At 40.6% G+C, this 16061-nt stretch overlaps 1 protein-coding gene across 7 annotated transcripts in view; it reads right to left on the reverse strand.

The window, feature by feature from the left end:
- Positions 1–15837, reverse strand: part of MAPKAP1 (MAPK associated protein 1) — a 190736-nt gene extending 174899 nt beyond the window's left edge. For 5 of the 7 annotated variants that reach the window (XM_081103602.1, XM_081103608.1, XM_081103606.1 and 2 more), the window contains exons 1-2: positions 15588–15833; positions 13551–13612 (exon numbers count right to left, since the gene is read on the reverse strand). The gene's annotated coding sequence lies outside the window, so the exon portion shown is untranslated. Of the gene's footprint in view, positions 1–13550; positions 13613–15408 lie in introns of all 7 variants that reach the window. The other 2 variants (XM_081103603.1, XM_081103605.1) reach the window with 2 other exon arrangements.
- Positions 15838–16061: the final 224 nt, after the last annotated feature.

The following is a 16061-nucleotide window of genomic DNA, read 5'->3' on the forward strand; positions in this document are numbered from 1 at the left end:
GTATAACAAAGTCTCACAGAACATCGTTTAGAAATGCTGCCCTACACTTTTACAAATGCTATTTCTTCGGGCCCTGAATGACTTTCCTGGATGCCACCAATCCTTGATTCTGAGATAGTTAGTCCTTTTTTTATACCTTTAGGCTATCGGATAAACAATAATTTGAGGCACCAGGAAGTCTGTTCCCCTAAGATGTCCTACCTTTCAAAGGTTCTCCCACTTTTTAACTTCAGGGTCCTCAAAACATATAGTTTTACCAAAACTGGAAGCAATAGAGACATCATGCAGAGTAGGAGGATGTTAAGAGATGTCCCAAAATAATATGACCATTCTTAATGTACTGGGTGGGTCTCCTTTTATACTTCATTCAACAAATATTTATCATTCATGCAACGAATATTTATTAAGTTCTAACTATGTGCTTAGTGTGGTTCTAGGTGCAATGTGGATGCTATTGCCACTTTACATAACCATTTGTGTTCATTAATGATCATGTAACTCTCCTGTGGTACCTTGGCACATGCCCTCTACAGAGGAGAAAGGAGAGAAAGATAGGGAGGGAGAGGGATGGAGGGGAGGAGGGAAACATCAATCGGTTGCCCTCCCATACATGCCCTGACCAAGGATCAAACCCAAAACCTTTCAGTGTAAGAGGATGATGCTCCAACCAACTAAGCCACACTGGCCAGGACAACACAAATATATTTTTAATAATAACTTTACACACATACACCTTCCAAACTTTACTCCTAATAGCTTATAAAACAAACAAACATGCCCTAGCTAGTCTGGCTCAATGGATAGAGCATCAGCCTGCAGACTGAAGGGTCCCAGGTTCGATTCTGGCCCAGGGCACATGCCTGGGTTTCGGGCTTGATCCCTAGTAGGGAGCGTGCAGAAGGCAGCCAATCAATGATTCTCTCTCATCATTGATGTTTCTCTCTCTCTCTCCCTCTCCCTTCCTCTCTAAAATGAATATATTAAAAAACAACAACAAACAAAAAAACAACACACAGCATAAGGTACAACATAGTAAAAAAGTAGATGAGAAAAGTGGCAGAGGGGAAGTCACTCAGAATGAATCCATAAGCCAGTGCATGGCACAGATCTTGTACATTTCCTACAGGTAGACTAAAGAATCTCTGAAGCAAATTTTACAGACGAAAACACTGAAAGGTTAAGAAAACTGCCCAAAGCCAGGCAGCTAATAAGTACAAGAATAAAATCGAAGAGCTTGGGATCTTAACCACTATACAGCCTCTCTAAACAGAAGAACAAAGAATTATGATAGTTATAATAAACATGATTTTTAAATATCCTGACATTGAACTCTTTGGGTTCTGGGGCCTGAGAGAAATTTCTTCCATGGGTCTTTATGAAAGATGTAAGACAGCAAATGTATTACGCAGTAAACTAGACCCTTACTTAGCCTCTCCTCCACTAATGCAACAGAGAATTGTTGAAGAGCAAGATATAAACAGTGCATGCAATGACTGCTCAAATATAAAAGTCACAACATTTTACACACAAAAGGAACTTCAGAGATCATCTACTTGTTGACCTGAAACCACAGAGGGTGGGTGTCCTATAAATTCTCAGTTAGGTCTAAGTATCTTTTTTTAAAATCCCTAGAGATTTGTGAAACTTCAGCTACAAAGTCCATACCTAAAAATTATGTTTCGTTAAATAACTCTCATAAGCAAATGAACCCTAAGAACCTGAGATAGGCAGCAACATGGAAGTTCAGCTAATGGCTAAAAGGAAATGTCCCTTCTTGAACTTTCAACACTCCAAACATTCACTTCTCTGCCAGGCAGACTTCAAGTCCCCTCACCTGCAATCTGTGAAAACTTGTCTAAATAAGCAACAGCCTGAGGCTTCTCAAAGGTCTGCAAACTCCCAATCAAAAATTACTGCTGCCCCATCAATGTGTCATATAAATGTTGGCATGTTAATTGTGTATTTATAAGATTGTTAATGGTTAGTTAATTTACCTCCCACACTATTATTGTACTTGAAATGATTTAACGTCTACTGAGGGAGTTAACAACATGTAACAGCAGATGCGAGATTTTTTTTTTTTTTTTACCTTTCCACACTGTACCCCCACTTCATGCTATTAGCATTAGGCAAGTTAAACATGATTCCTATACAAGATTCCTTAAAAGTGTTATAGAAGTACTCACATTTATTTTTCACAAACAGGAATGATCACAAGTTAGAAATACAAGAGCCTTTTTATTACATGCAAAGTCTTCCATTTGTAAAAACCAACAGACCCTTTTTTAAACTAAGATTTCAACATTCTTTGATCTAGTTAAAGTTCTGAATTCATACCTCCTGGAATTTGAAAATAATTGAAATGACCATTAAAATAAAATGCACCTTATTGCTTTTAAATCTCTTTTTCTAACACTCTGCAATTTAACTCTAAATTAAATCTTCATTTATTTTTTAGACCAGCAAAAAAAAATTAAGCTTTTTTTCCCCCTAGGGGAATTAAAATCTCCTCTACGTAAAAATGTCTAATTTCATTACACAGTAAATAGTGAGATCCTATATCTGGAGTTTAATTTTTCCTTTCACATTTTTACTTCTATATTTTAACTAAAGGTACTTACTAGACTAAATCAAAACAACAGAAATGAAATGCTTGTATCTTCTTTTGAATAAGAGGTTCATTCACTACATCACTGCGAGGTAGGCACTGGGAATCCTACAAAAAATTATATGAACACTGGCCTGCATCCTCCAGAGACTGCTTTTACTGACATAAGAGCAACATAAGGCAATACATATTAACCACCAAATGAGATACAAGGACAGTATGTTTTCCAAGAAGCTTCAGGAAGGAAGAGGGTCTCATGTAAGGATGGCTAAGCTTTCATTAGGCAGAATCACAGAGAACGGTAATAGATGACATTTACCAAGCTTGTACTATCAGCTGTACTTTTCGTGTAACAACATATTTTATCCTTACAACCACCACAAGATGTAGGTATTAATATTAGCTTCATTTTATAGATAAAATAAAATTAAGGTTCAAAGGCATTAAGTAACTTGCTCAAGGTCACATGGTAGATTTTTAAAAGGCCAGTCTTTGCAGCTCCTCCCAGCAAGACTCACACTATGATCTACTTTGAGCAACAGAACGTAATGGAATATGGGACTTCTGAGCCTTGATTTCAGGAAAACCTGCCGCTTCTGCTGTGGCCCTCTTTGGAATAATATATTCATCATGGGAAGACGCCTGGGATAAAAGACTACACGGAGAAGTGTGGGTGTCAACCCAGCTTTCCTGTGGAGGCCCCCTGATGAGTGACTCAGGACATGTGGAACCCACTAGAGACTAGACCCTACCAACCCACCAGAGCAAGTCTTGTATCCTCACAAATGTTTCCTTTAGGTAAAGGGACACTGACCCTTGATTTTTCTTTTCTTGTATCACTAACCTCCACCTGAAATGTCTGAATCTTACCATGTGCCAAGATCCCGTTAAAGGGAGCCTGGTACAAGTACAGGGCTTCTCAAACACTCCACGGACACACCTGAAGGGCAGAGGAGAGTGGGCGTAAGTCAAGGTATGACAGGACGGAGGGAGAGCCACCTAGAACACCATGCTACAAAAATTTATTTTTAGAATTCACTCATATTTGCATCCTATCCTATAATATACTACACCTAGAAAGAAGTGCTTTAATTTTGAACTAAACTATAGAGTGCCATGCTTACTCTGTAGCTTCTAAAACCTCCTGGCACATATTGGGATTTTTATAACCCCAGTTTGAACAGCAGGGTCTAGAGGAAAAACACAGACTTTGGTGTCAGAAATATCTAATTTTGTGAAGATAAAATGGACAACTCAAGACCTAATTTTTGCTCAAAAGATACTTCCTATGACAAGTATGAAGAACAACTGTAATTATTAATAGCAAACTATATATAAAGTTCTAAACACAAGTTAGACAAAAACCTCTATTATTATGCAACTGTTATAAAATAATCTATATTTTCAAAGTGTTTTTGAAATACTGTATATTAACAGCAGTAGCTGTGAAACTTCAGACAACCTAACCACCCACCACTCCCAAAACTCCTACAATAACCGTGGAGAAAAAGGACTTAGGCACACATGTACTTTCTACAACTTTAACAGTTAATACCAAATATAATCAAAAGGAGCTTAACTACTACCTCAGTGGGAATGGTGCTCCTAATATTGCTGTAAACTTAACCTCCTTAACTGGAAAAAGTAGAAAAGGTACTTATAATGCAAATTACAAACATTACAGTCAAATCATGCATTGGAATGAAAATAGATGGAAATCGTGTTTTTTAATCACTCCTCCTCCTACCCAAAGAATGTTAGACACACTTGATGGAAATGCTGCTCACCAAGTAAAGGTTACTCTGAAATACTTCAAATTCCATAAGCACTCAGGATTGCAAAAACTGTGGGAAGAGAATGTTCCAAGCAGACTAACGGACAGAAGGCACAACTGGAATAAACCCTGATACAGGATGACTATCTAAGGAAGTCTAATCTGAAAACTGAATATATTTGTTCTCAAGTCATGGAACAAGGTTCAGTTTCTGAAATATGTTCAAAGTAACATATTTTGTAAGTCTAAAGCAGGGGTCCTCAACCTTTTTAAACAGGGGGCCAGTTCACTGTCCCTCAGACCGTTGGAGGGCCGGACTATAGTTTTAAAAAAAACTATGAACAAAATCCTAAGCACACTGCACATATCTTATTTTGAAGTAAAAAAACAAAATGGGAACAAATACAATATTTGTATTTGCATGTGGCCTGCGGGCCGTAGTTTGAGGACCCCTGGTCTAAAGTATAAATAGGGATTTGTTGTTAAAGATAACGAAATAATTTCCTTCACCTAGTTTAGATACACAGGATGGGCAAAAGTAGATTTACAGTTGTGAGTGTGTGAAACATGGTTTACTCGTGTATGATTATTTATTAACTAGAGGCCTGATGCATCTGCTCAATGGTCGTTCCGGAAGGTCATTCCGCTGTCCGGTCTAATTAGCATATTACCTCTTTATTATATAGGATTATTGTATTCTTTTCCATATGAACAACTGTAAACCTACTTTTGCCCCACCCTGTATAAATCTCTATCACATTTCAAACTTAAGTTTTTACATATTTTATTTTTTTATACCAACAATTTTATTTCTTATATGTGTTTGTTGCCTAAGCTTACGAGAATACAAGTTATAACAAATCAAAATTTATATTATAATTTTGGGGATGTGATCACCCTTTTAATTCGGTTCATATTTTATTTATTTTTTTTAATTTATTTTTTTTTATTTATTTTTTCTGTTCATATTTTAACAAGGCAACTTTAACCCAGTGATCAAAGCTTCATTAGCTTGTAAACAAACTGTTTCTCAGGTAAACTGAATTGCACCATATCAGAAACTTAAGCAAATAAATAAATATAAAAAAGGCAGGGAATATAAATTAGGGCAGACAAATCTGTATCTAGCCTCATGCCGGTAAAGAGCATTCTATCAATATAGTGAAATGCTAATCTCCTAATTAACAACCTAATTAGGTAATTATGGCTTTGCAGAGGGATGCCGAAATGAAATATGACAACATGGTCACCTCTTTATATGGCACCTGTGGGCCTTTTCAGCTGTCATTGCAAAGAGTGCAATATCAATTTGAGCAGATGACAAAGTGCTGTCATTTTTCATTCTGGTAATATACAGAATGCTTTGGACAGAAGCAGTTTACAAAAAGAAACATCTTGCCGGGTATTTTCCTAATTTAAATATGCTCAAATATTTTGTCAAATTTTTGCACACTTTTTATATTGCATATAGGATTACCATGCACATTTTTTAAAAAACTTAACTGGCCATCATGCTTAACTGTGCTTGCTGAAACTATTGCAATTTCAATGATGAAGTGTACGAAAATTAGAAAAGGGTAAAAGGCATCAATACATTATGACTTTTAATATTTATGCATTTTTCATATCACAGAAAAATTAAAATCCATATTTTGATCTTTAATTTTTTTCTTACAAAAATGGGAATTTACACAATTTTCCATAACAAAGAAGCACTTCCCAATATCTAAGCATTCAATCCACAAAAAAGCTCTATTCAAGGGTGGGAAAAGTACAATTCTTCGTATGGAAAACAGAACAATAATTAATAAATAATTATACAAGAATAAACTGTTTCGTGTACTCACAACTGTAAGCCTACTTTTGCCTACCCTGTACATATGAATGCCCAGCCTCACAGATAGGAGAGTGCACTCTCTTTGAAAGACAGACCTGGCCGGATGGCATGGCTCAGTGGTTGAGCATCAACCTATGAACCAGGAGGTCACTGTTCCATTCCCAGTAAGGCCATATGCTCTGGTTGCGGGCTGGGTCCCCAGTGTGGGGTGTGCAGGAGGCAGCCAATCAATGATTCTCTCTCATTATTGATGTTTTCATCTCTCTCACCTCTCCCTTCCTCTCTGAAATCAATAAAAATATGAAAAAGAAATATGTAATACTTTCAACAATAAGGAATTTAAATTAAAAAAAGAAAAGAAGGATGTGTCACAGGACTACTCACTACCCCCTGGCCATTAAAGAGGTGATGGTAGGTAGACTGGGACACTGGTACATTCCAACATGAATACAATTCTTCTTCTATAATATTGTCTTAAATAGGATTTTGTGGGAAGGACAGGAAGGCTAGCTGGGAAACCTCAACATCATTTATGTCAAGAAACATGAAACTAAATTCTAACAACAGAGGTGAAAACTAACTTGAAAATGCAACCCATTTGTAACTCCAAATCATTTGCATGAATGAAAACTTTTTTTGTCAAAACGATATTCACTGGCTCTATATTAATACCAAGTTTAAAAGATTTTTTTATTAAAAAGTTATGTTTATCAAAGAATGTTTTAGAAAACGAAAACGCATAAAGACCTATCCTCCTACCACCTACTTATTTTCCTTCTTATGTATGACATAACTGGGATCATACTTTATATAGTTTTATATCCTTTTTTTACTTCATGTTAAATGATAAACACATTAATGTCATTAATATTCTTCTAAAACATTTAAAATGACTGCACAATATTCCCATCCTATGGCTTTTCCATAATTTCTCTAAACCCTTTTTTTTAAAAAAATATTTTATTGATTTTTTACAGAGAGGAAGGGAGAGAGATAGAGTTAGAAACATCGATGAGAGAGAAACATCGATCAGCTGCCTCCTGCACATCTCCTACTGGGGATGTGCCCGCAACCAAGGTACATGCCCTTTACTGGAATAGAACTTGAGACCTTTCAGTCCGCAGGCCGATGCTCTATCCACTGAGCTAAACCGTTTGTTAAATACTAAAGTTGATTCTAATTTTTACTATTATAAGTACTGCTACAATGAACATATCTGTACACGAATATTTCCTACATCTCTATTTCTTTAACAACAGTTCCTAGAAGTGGAATTGCTCCAAAAGCATGCGTGACTTCTTTTAAGGCTTGTGATAAATACTGCCAAAATTCTTTCCAGAAAACTTTTACCAACTTATAGTCCCGCTAGCAATATATGAATGACCACCATATCTCACCACCAACCTCTGCCAGCAATAAGTATTATTAGAGTTCTATTAAATCTTTAAACTTCAGATCATAAGATTATACCTGTAGCCAAACATTCTCAACATAATCAATAACAACTTTCTGTAGGAATTAAGTTTAAATGAGTAAGGAGGGCCATGATTGATGATGGTCCCAAAATAAGGGCCAGTTCCAATATTCAAATCTAGAACAGCATGGAATAGTGACAAAAGCACTGTAATTAGAGGAAAAATCAAGATTCAAATCCTACCATTGCCATTTTAGTAGCTCTCTACCTTGAACGACTTTACTTTTCTAAGCTTCAATTTCAGCATTTGTAAGATGGGAATGAGAACATAATATCCCTTTGTTCTAACACTTCAACAGGTAGTCACGGGCACACACAGAAAAAAAAGTAATATAAGCAACTGAAAGTATTTATTGTTATTTAACAGATCAAATCATTTAATAGCCTAAAAACAATATTGAAACCCTTTTCTCGATTGTGCACAGTTGGTAGGTGTGCTAAGTAATGCACAAAGCACAACTAGAAATTAGACTAATTTCATAATCCAGACATGAAAATGAAAAGTCTCACTCCTTCATAATCACTCCATAGAATCATTTGTTACATTATACTAACATCCGAATGTCTTGGGCCCCTGAAAGATGGTACCTGCATCTCTCCATAAGTTATTTCATTTAATCCTCACAGGTAGTATATGAGATTGGCATTCTTGTCCTCATTTTGCAAATTGTGATGGTCACAGTTTATAACTGACAAAGCCAGTATTCAAATACAAGTAAATGTGACTTCAAGATTCAAGCCTGCACCTCAGTTCTTTGTTAGTCTCTTTTATATCAGCAACTAAAATTCAGATTAAAAATTTACTTTGTTTTAAAAAGAAAACCATTCCTTCAAATAATTTTCTACCAATTTTTCTGCTGAAGCAGTAGTTATCCTATATAATAAAAGGCTAACATGCAAATAGACTGAATGGTGGAACAACTGGAACAACCGAACACCCGGTCACTATCACATGCGCTGGCCACTGGGGGAGTGCGGGGAACGTGGTGGGCGTCGGCTGCAGCAGGATGGTAGAACAGGTGAGCGGGGGCGCCAGACCAAGGCGGGCGCCGGTTGCTGTCATCGGGGCGAGCCTCTGGTGGTTACTGAAAATTCTTTGCTCCTGTGTGCCGCGGTCTGGCCTGGTGCTTGCACCACCAGCCCTGCTCGCACCCGCTGCTGGCGCTGGAGCTGCAGCTCACACCCACTGCCAGCGCCGGCCCGGCTCACACCCACAGCCGGTGCCAGAGCCGCCACTCGTACCCACTGCCAGTGCCCGGCGCGGGTCCTGATCGCTCAGCGCCATCAGAAGGTGCGAGCAGCGGCTGCTGGTTGTGATCACCCCTGAGGGCTTTTCCACCTCCCCCTGCTCCTGAGGGGTGATTGAGGCAGCAGCTGCCACTCGCACCCGCTGCTGGCGCCATCTGCAGATGCAAGCGGGGCCGGCACCAGCAGCAGGTGCTGGAGCGGGACTGCCAGCAGACAGAGGACCAGGGGCCATGGCAGGAGGGGCCGGGCGGGGGCGCAGAGGATGGGTCAAGACCTGCCCCTGTGCCTGCCACAGCCTCGCAGCCCACAGTTCCTTTCAAGGTGCACGAATTCGTGCACTGGGCCCCTAGTTTATAGTACTATACCTTAAAATGAATCTATAGGGAACTAAAAAAAATGTTACATCGTTTCAAATGTGTAAAATTCAGTCCATTTTGTCTGCATCAATAATAAAAGCATATTCATAAAAGTGTACTCAAGTATAGGATATGAATTTAACACTGCATGTATGTATGGGTAAATGTGACATAATATTCAATTTATTTCACAAGTGATTACTATAATTTAATTCCAATACTTATTCTAATACCTTCTTGCTGTTTCCAGAATTTAAGTTTTGTTTTGTAAAAGGTTTCTCCCATTTTTCTCACTTTCAATTACTTAAAACTGTTTCCTTCTTTGGGTCCAAATTTTGTGTTTCCTATATTAAATCTATCTTCTCAATATATCTAGACTGCTGCCAACACAAGTTAATAAATTCTGAATGACTGCTCAGGATTTATTTTCTTCATTTTTATATTCCATGTTATGTCCTTATACAATAGAGTATGAATGAAAACAAGTATCTAGAAGACCAATATTTTTTCCAATTTTCACCTGGTGGAAGCTGGGTATTAAAATAAAAATAAATTAAACTCTTGGGCTGGGAACTCCCTGCCCATATTTCTCTCACTATGCTGGGTGTCTCTATGCCCCCTTTCAATCTTGTGTATATATAGTCAACAAAGCACTGTATGCATTTGGGGAGCACCTGGCCTGTCAAGGTCCTTTCCCAGAAGTAATGAACAAAGAAGAGGGGGAAGAGCTGAGCAGTAGCTCCCTACCTGCCAAGAGCGGAGAAACAGCACTTTAGATTTGAACCATTCTCTATTGGGTCTACCAGTAATCAGCTGTGTAACTTTAAGCGTGTCAATTAGAATCAGAAAGCTTGGCATTCTAAAAAGATTTCAGCAAGACTTGATTTGAGCTCCTCATTATCACCCAGATGGGAAAAAGATACAAAAATTTCTAAGTGGCTCAACCAAAATCAAAAGGCTGTCAGCGGCATAGCTACAGTCAGACCTCAAGCCCCTCTCAATCAAGTGCACTTTCGACTAAACTGTCTTTCACTGGGAGCCAATTTTTTAATCTCAAGAGGTTATGTTTACCCCCCGATGTTCACTCCATGGCACTGTACAGAGGACCAACAGAGGCAAGAGATTTTATAGCATTTAAAGTGCTAAAAGTATTCCAAGGTCATTTCCTCATCAAGCCCCATACCTCCTGAAATTTAGTCTGATTATATAATAAAAGCATTCGCCCTGCCACTTCCCCAAAGACATCAGTACGAGTCAATTATAAAACCCTCTCACTCTGGCAATTTACCAGTACACGTCTATCAGTAATCTCGACTTGAGTTGTACCTCCTGCTTTGAACAGTGGATACCAAAATTTCTGCGATAAGTACATCAGAGTTCACAGACAGCCTAGGACTGTACACAGCACACAAATGTGCTTTAGTCCACACAGCAATTTTTTAAATGTCAATTTTTTAAAATGAAATACATTAAACCCCTGCCCTGGCTGGATAGCTCAGCTGGTTAGAGCATCAAGCTACTACACCAAGGTTGCAGATTCAATCCCCAGTCAGAACACATACAAAAATCAACCAATGAATGCATAAATAAGTGGAAAACAAATAGATGTTCTCTCTCTCTCTCTCTCTCTCTCTCTCTCTCTCTCTCTTTCTCTCTCTCTCTCTCTATCTCTCTTGCCCTCTCTCTCCCTAAAATAAAAATTAAAATTTTTCAAAAAAATAAATACATTAAAACCCAGATTTCCAGCATCTCTTCTTTTGTTGTTGTTAATTTTCACCTAAAGATATTTTCCCCATTGCTTTTCAGAGAGACTCGAAGGGAGGGAGGGAGAGAAGGGGGGGAGAGGGGAAGAGAGAGAAGGAGAAATGGGGAGACAGAGGGAGAGAGACATTGATGTGAGACACAAGGATTGGTTGCCTCCCCTGGAGGGAGGTGGGGGGAGGCAGTAAGGGGGGTAGTGAACTGGCAACCAACCGCTATCTTCAGACTGGACATATGCCCTCCAGTTCATCAAGGTCTGTCCTACTTTCTATATTACATCATGGGCATTTGAGTTGGAGACCCCTGAGGCAGATGCTCAAAAGAAAACTAACTTTATAAATATTTGTTCACTCTTTTGGAAAGTCCAATTTTTTTTCTGGCATTATCACTCACTAACTAGGTGACTCTTGGGTTCCCTACTTAATCACTAAGCTTCATCACCTATCTCAGAGAATCATGAAGACTGAAGGAAATGAAGTATAGGAAAAACATTTAACAATGACCAGAACTTACTGTAAGTGCTCAATTATTTTAAATTTAACACAAGTTGAAATGAGCTAACTTTTATGTCAAAACTTCTCAAAAACTTAAAACCCACAGGAAAATCAAGGTCAGAGAACCTACTATGGGAAAAAAAAACATGTGACAGAATTCCTTGTCATATAATTGGCATCTATTGCTGTGTTCTTAACAATAAGGCCTACATATCAGAATAACAGATTTCCAGCAAATTCTCAGCCTGACCCTTTAGAGATCCCTTGAAGTACAACAGTTTCTAAAGTCCTCAGTTATGAGTCAACTGGCAAAGCAAACTCCCCACGATAAAGAAATATATTTAACATCACAGAGGCGGCAATGAGCTGCTTGAGTGCAGGGGCCGCATTCAGTCCTCAGCATCCCTACTGCCCAGCACAGTGACCGGCTCACTGAAACAGCTCAAGGGCTAGCTCTTCTCTGAAGCCTCTCAGAGGGTCCCCCCCGTCCACACCACAAAGAAGAGGGAGATTCCAAAGTCTAACAGATAATCCCCTCCACTCACAGCCCCAACAGCTGCATAAACTCATGGAATTGATTTAATCTCTCTGTGCTCTAGTTTGCTCATCTGTAAAATGTACACTTTCCAGTACAGAAATAAATGAGACAATACTTTTAACACAATGTTGGCACACAGTAAGTGCTCATTAGCTATCATTATTAGTGTTCCCTCTTTTGTCCTCCCTTCGTATCCTCGGGGATTGCTATCTCTGTACCTCAGGCACTTTACTACAGTTCACGGGCACACAGATATGTCTCCCCCACTAGAATGTCAACAGCCTCAGAGTAGGGACCTGGTTTTATTCCTCCTTGCATTCCCAGGGTCTAACATTTTCCGCTATGAAATCACAGATCCTCAAAGTATTTATTAACTAGGAAAGTTATAAGAAGAAACTGGAATTTACTGCTCTTGCCTAATACTCAGTCCCTCACTGACACTGACCCCTAGTGACCCTCCAACTTTATCTTCCAGTATCTCCACACTAAAAAGAAGCAATGGCTTGCTTTATTAAGGCTGGTCTACTCACCACTCTAAAACCATACCAGTCATTGCACCTTTGCATCTTATAGTTATCATTTCAGAGACCTTACCATGTGTCAGGCCTTTTACCCACATTAGCTTATTACATATTCACAGTACTCCATGAGGTGCATATTATCCCCCTATCCCAGTGGTCGGCAAACCGTGGCTCGCAAGCCATATGCGGCTCTTTGGCCCCTTGAGTGTGGCTCTTCCACAAAACACCACATGCGGGCGCGCACGTACAGGGAACGCTGTGGAGTGAAAGAAGATGTAGTGTCGAGGATTGAGAAAGGTATGTTGAGATGGTCTGGACATATAGAGAGGATGAACGAAATGAGACAAAACAAGTATACAAGGCGAGTGTGGATGGGAGAGTTGGAAGGGGTCGACCTCAGCGAACGTACCTCAATCAGATTGAGGACGTTTTTAGCAAAGGCCAGCTTGGGAGTACCCTGATTAAGTTAATAGCAATGTACCTACCTATATAGTTTAAGTTTAAAAAATGTGGCTCTCAAAAGGAATTTCAATCGTTGTACTGTTGATATTTGGCTCTGTTGACGAATAAGTTTGCCGACCGCTGCCCTATCCCAACCCATACTTGAGGAAAATAATGCTTAGAATTAAGAAACTTGCCAAAGGTCACATATCGAGCCAGAGAAGGAACCAGGAATTGAATACAGAGGTCACGGTTATTCTCTACACAATGCCTTCCTTTCTCATATTCAAAGCAGAGCTGACCCACCTTCTACCTTCTTGCTTTGAAAGATCATGGTCTTCCCTACGTTTAAAAGAACATCTACACCGTTAATGTTGACGCTCATGTTTCTTTCTCTTGTATACTTGTTTCAATATGCACTTGATATCAAGAGCTATGGCGTGAGAAAGAAGGCAAAACACATAATGAAAAAAGCACAGATGTAGGCATCAGACAGACCTGGGTTTGAATCCTGGCTCTGTCTTGTACCAGGCGTGTAATTTATCCCGAGTCTTCCTAATCTGTAAATTGAGATTAAAATGATTAAACAAGAGAAACCTATATGTAATGCCCAGTACACAGTAAATAATAAAGCTTAGTTAACCCCACATAATGAAGCATTACCTGGCCACAGCACACTCCTCAAAAGCAAATGACCCAAACCCCGTTCTATGTTATCACTATCACAGAAAGAACTCTCACACAGTGTACTTATCACTCTGTCCTGGGATTATTCCCTTATCTCTCTCACTAAATTGAGCTCCTTGCTACAAGGCCCGAGTCTGTCTTACCTCTACATTGCCTGGCATGGTACCTGGTATCTATCCATGCTCAGTAAATGCTTGCTAAGTAAAATAATTACAGTTACGATGAGTGTTTATAGCAGTGGTTCTCAACCTTCCTAATGCCGCAACCCTTTAAGACAGTTCCTCATGTTGTGGTGACCCCCCAACCATAAAATTATTTTCGTTGCTACTTCATAACTGTAATGTTGCTACTGTTATGAATCGTCATGTAAATATCTGATAGGCAGGATGTATTTTCATTGTTATAAATTGAACATCATTAAAGCATAGCGATTAATCACAAAAACAATATGTAATTATATATGTGTTTTCCGATGGTCATAGGTGACCCCTGTGAAAGGGTCGTTCGACCCTCCCCCCCAAAGGGGTCGCGACCCACAGGTTGAGAACCGCTCGTTTATAGGCTTTTAGAAAAGAAATAATTTCCAGCTGGGATTGTACTGAATTGGTTGAGGGAGGCCAATTTCAGCTGGGCCCTGGGTAACACCTCAGTAGCTCGCCAACGGAAAAGGAGAAACCTTCTAGGCAAAACACACAGGACAAAGAAAAGAACAAATATGACTGGAGGCCCTACTTGAGTAAAGGATCAGAGTAGAGTAATTTAGGAAGGGGGCCTTTTCAAGCATAGCTGGAACTTTAGCCAGGCACCAGGTCGGGGGGTGTAGAGGGATGTAAGTTCAGTGCGGGATCACTGTAGCTGAAGGTAGGCATGAGCACAAAGCTGAATGGAAAAGGGGCCACCAGCACGCCTCTTGGCTCCAGCAAGCTTGCAAGTGTGTAAACCAAAAAAATTGAAAGCAATGATCAAGGCTTCATCAAGAACTCTTCCGGCATTTATTGAGCATCTCATGTGGGCTCGCTGTATACGAAGAATAAAAGATGGTGTCTCCTCTCCCTCCTCTAGTGGGTTTTTAAATTAGGAATCCACCCCTTCTGCTCGTCAAAACAGAATGAGCATGTTGGTTTTGTTTGAGCTAATGTTTATAATAAACACTTGTCTCCATTTGACCATTCACACCTGGGGGAGTTTTGAACTTTGCTGGTTTTGATTTACAACATGATGCTTTGCACTCGCGATCATTCAGGATGAAATTCTAACCAACTTCTGAGTCGACTTTTTGGGCTCACGTTAAAGTAATATTCTTGTTTAAACTATAATCATTTTTTTTTCTACTTTAAACAGACTTAGAATATTCTTTGTCACTCCCCTAACGAAAAAGCTGAATCAAAGTTACAGCAGCACTCCACCAAGAAAAAGAAAAAGTTCTGCAAGGCCATTTACCGCTTTGTGGCAATAGGGGGAGGAGGCGCTAGGAACCGGAGGCCACGCAGGCAATGCTTTAAAAACTTGATTTTCATATTGTGACGATTAGGACACCTAAATGTGGGGCCGGAAAGTGCCAGAGCCAATAGCATCCTCCTCCCTCCTCTCACTCCTCCCCAACACTACCAGACCCACTAGCTTCTCCTCCCCCAAGTCACACACCCAGCTAGCTGGCTGTCAGACTCACAGCAGCCTCCGGTTCTGAAAAGGGCCAGGAAACGGACGCTCACGGGAGAGAGACCTGAGCAAGGGCCAGGCAAGCTGCTGCCGGGCAGCGCCGGGCGCGGAGGAGTGAGGAGCCGCTAGGCTCTCCAGATGGCTGGCAGGAGAGCGAGCGAGTAAGGTCGCGGCTGGGGCAACCTTTACCTGAAAGTGCTGCCACGCTACCGGCCGGGGCGGCCCGGGACACGTTCCTGGGGGGAGGGCCCGGCTCCTCGGTGCCTCTCGGCCCCAGCCCCGAACTCTCGGAATCGTCGGGGACTGGCGCTCCTCCCGGCCGGCTCAGCTGCCGCTTTCCGGGCTCGCCCTCATGCCCCCGCCGCTCGCCGCCGCCCGCCGGCAGAGCAGCAGCCCAGTTGCCCCGAGTCTCGCCACGACCCGGAACCACACCTCACGCACCGGAAGTCCCTGACTGGGAAGGAGCTGCTGGCTGGGGACGTAGTGCGCAAGCCCCAGAGCCGAGAGCGAAGAGTGGAGCCCTCCCGGGGGGGGGCGGGGCCGAACGGAAAGCCGTGCGCATGCGCGCCACTTTCCTGGCACCAGTTGAGGTCAGGGTCAGAGATCAACTGAGAGTCTAGCCCTGGACTTGGGTAGGTGGAAATCAACGTTAGCGGTCTCCTT

Source organism: Myotis nattereri (assembly GCF_964212035.1).
Source record: "Myotis nattereri genome assembly, chromosome: 12".
NCBI classification, from domain to species: Eukaryota; Metazoa; Chordata; class Mammalia; order Chiroptera; family Vespertilionidae; genus Myotis; species Myotis nattereri.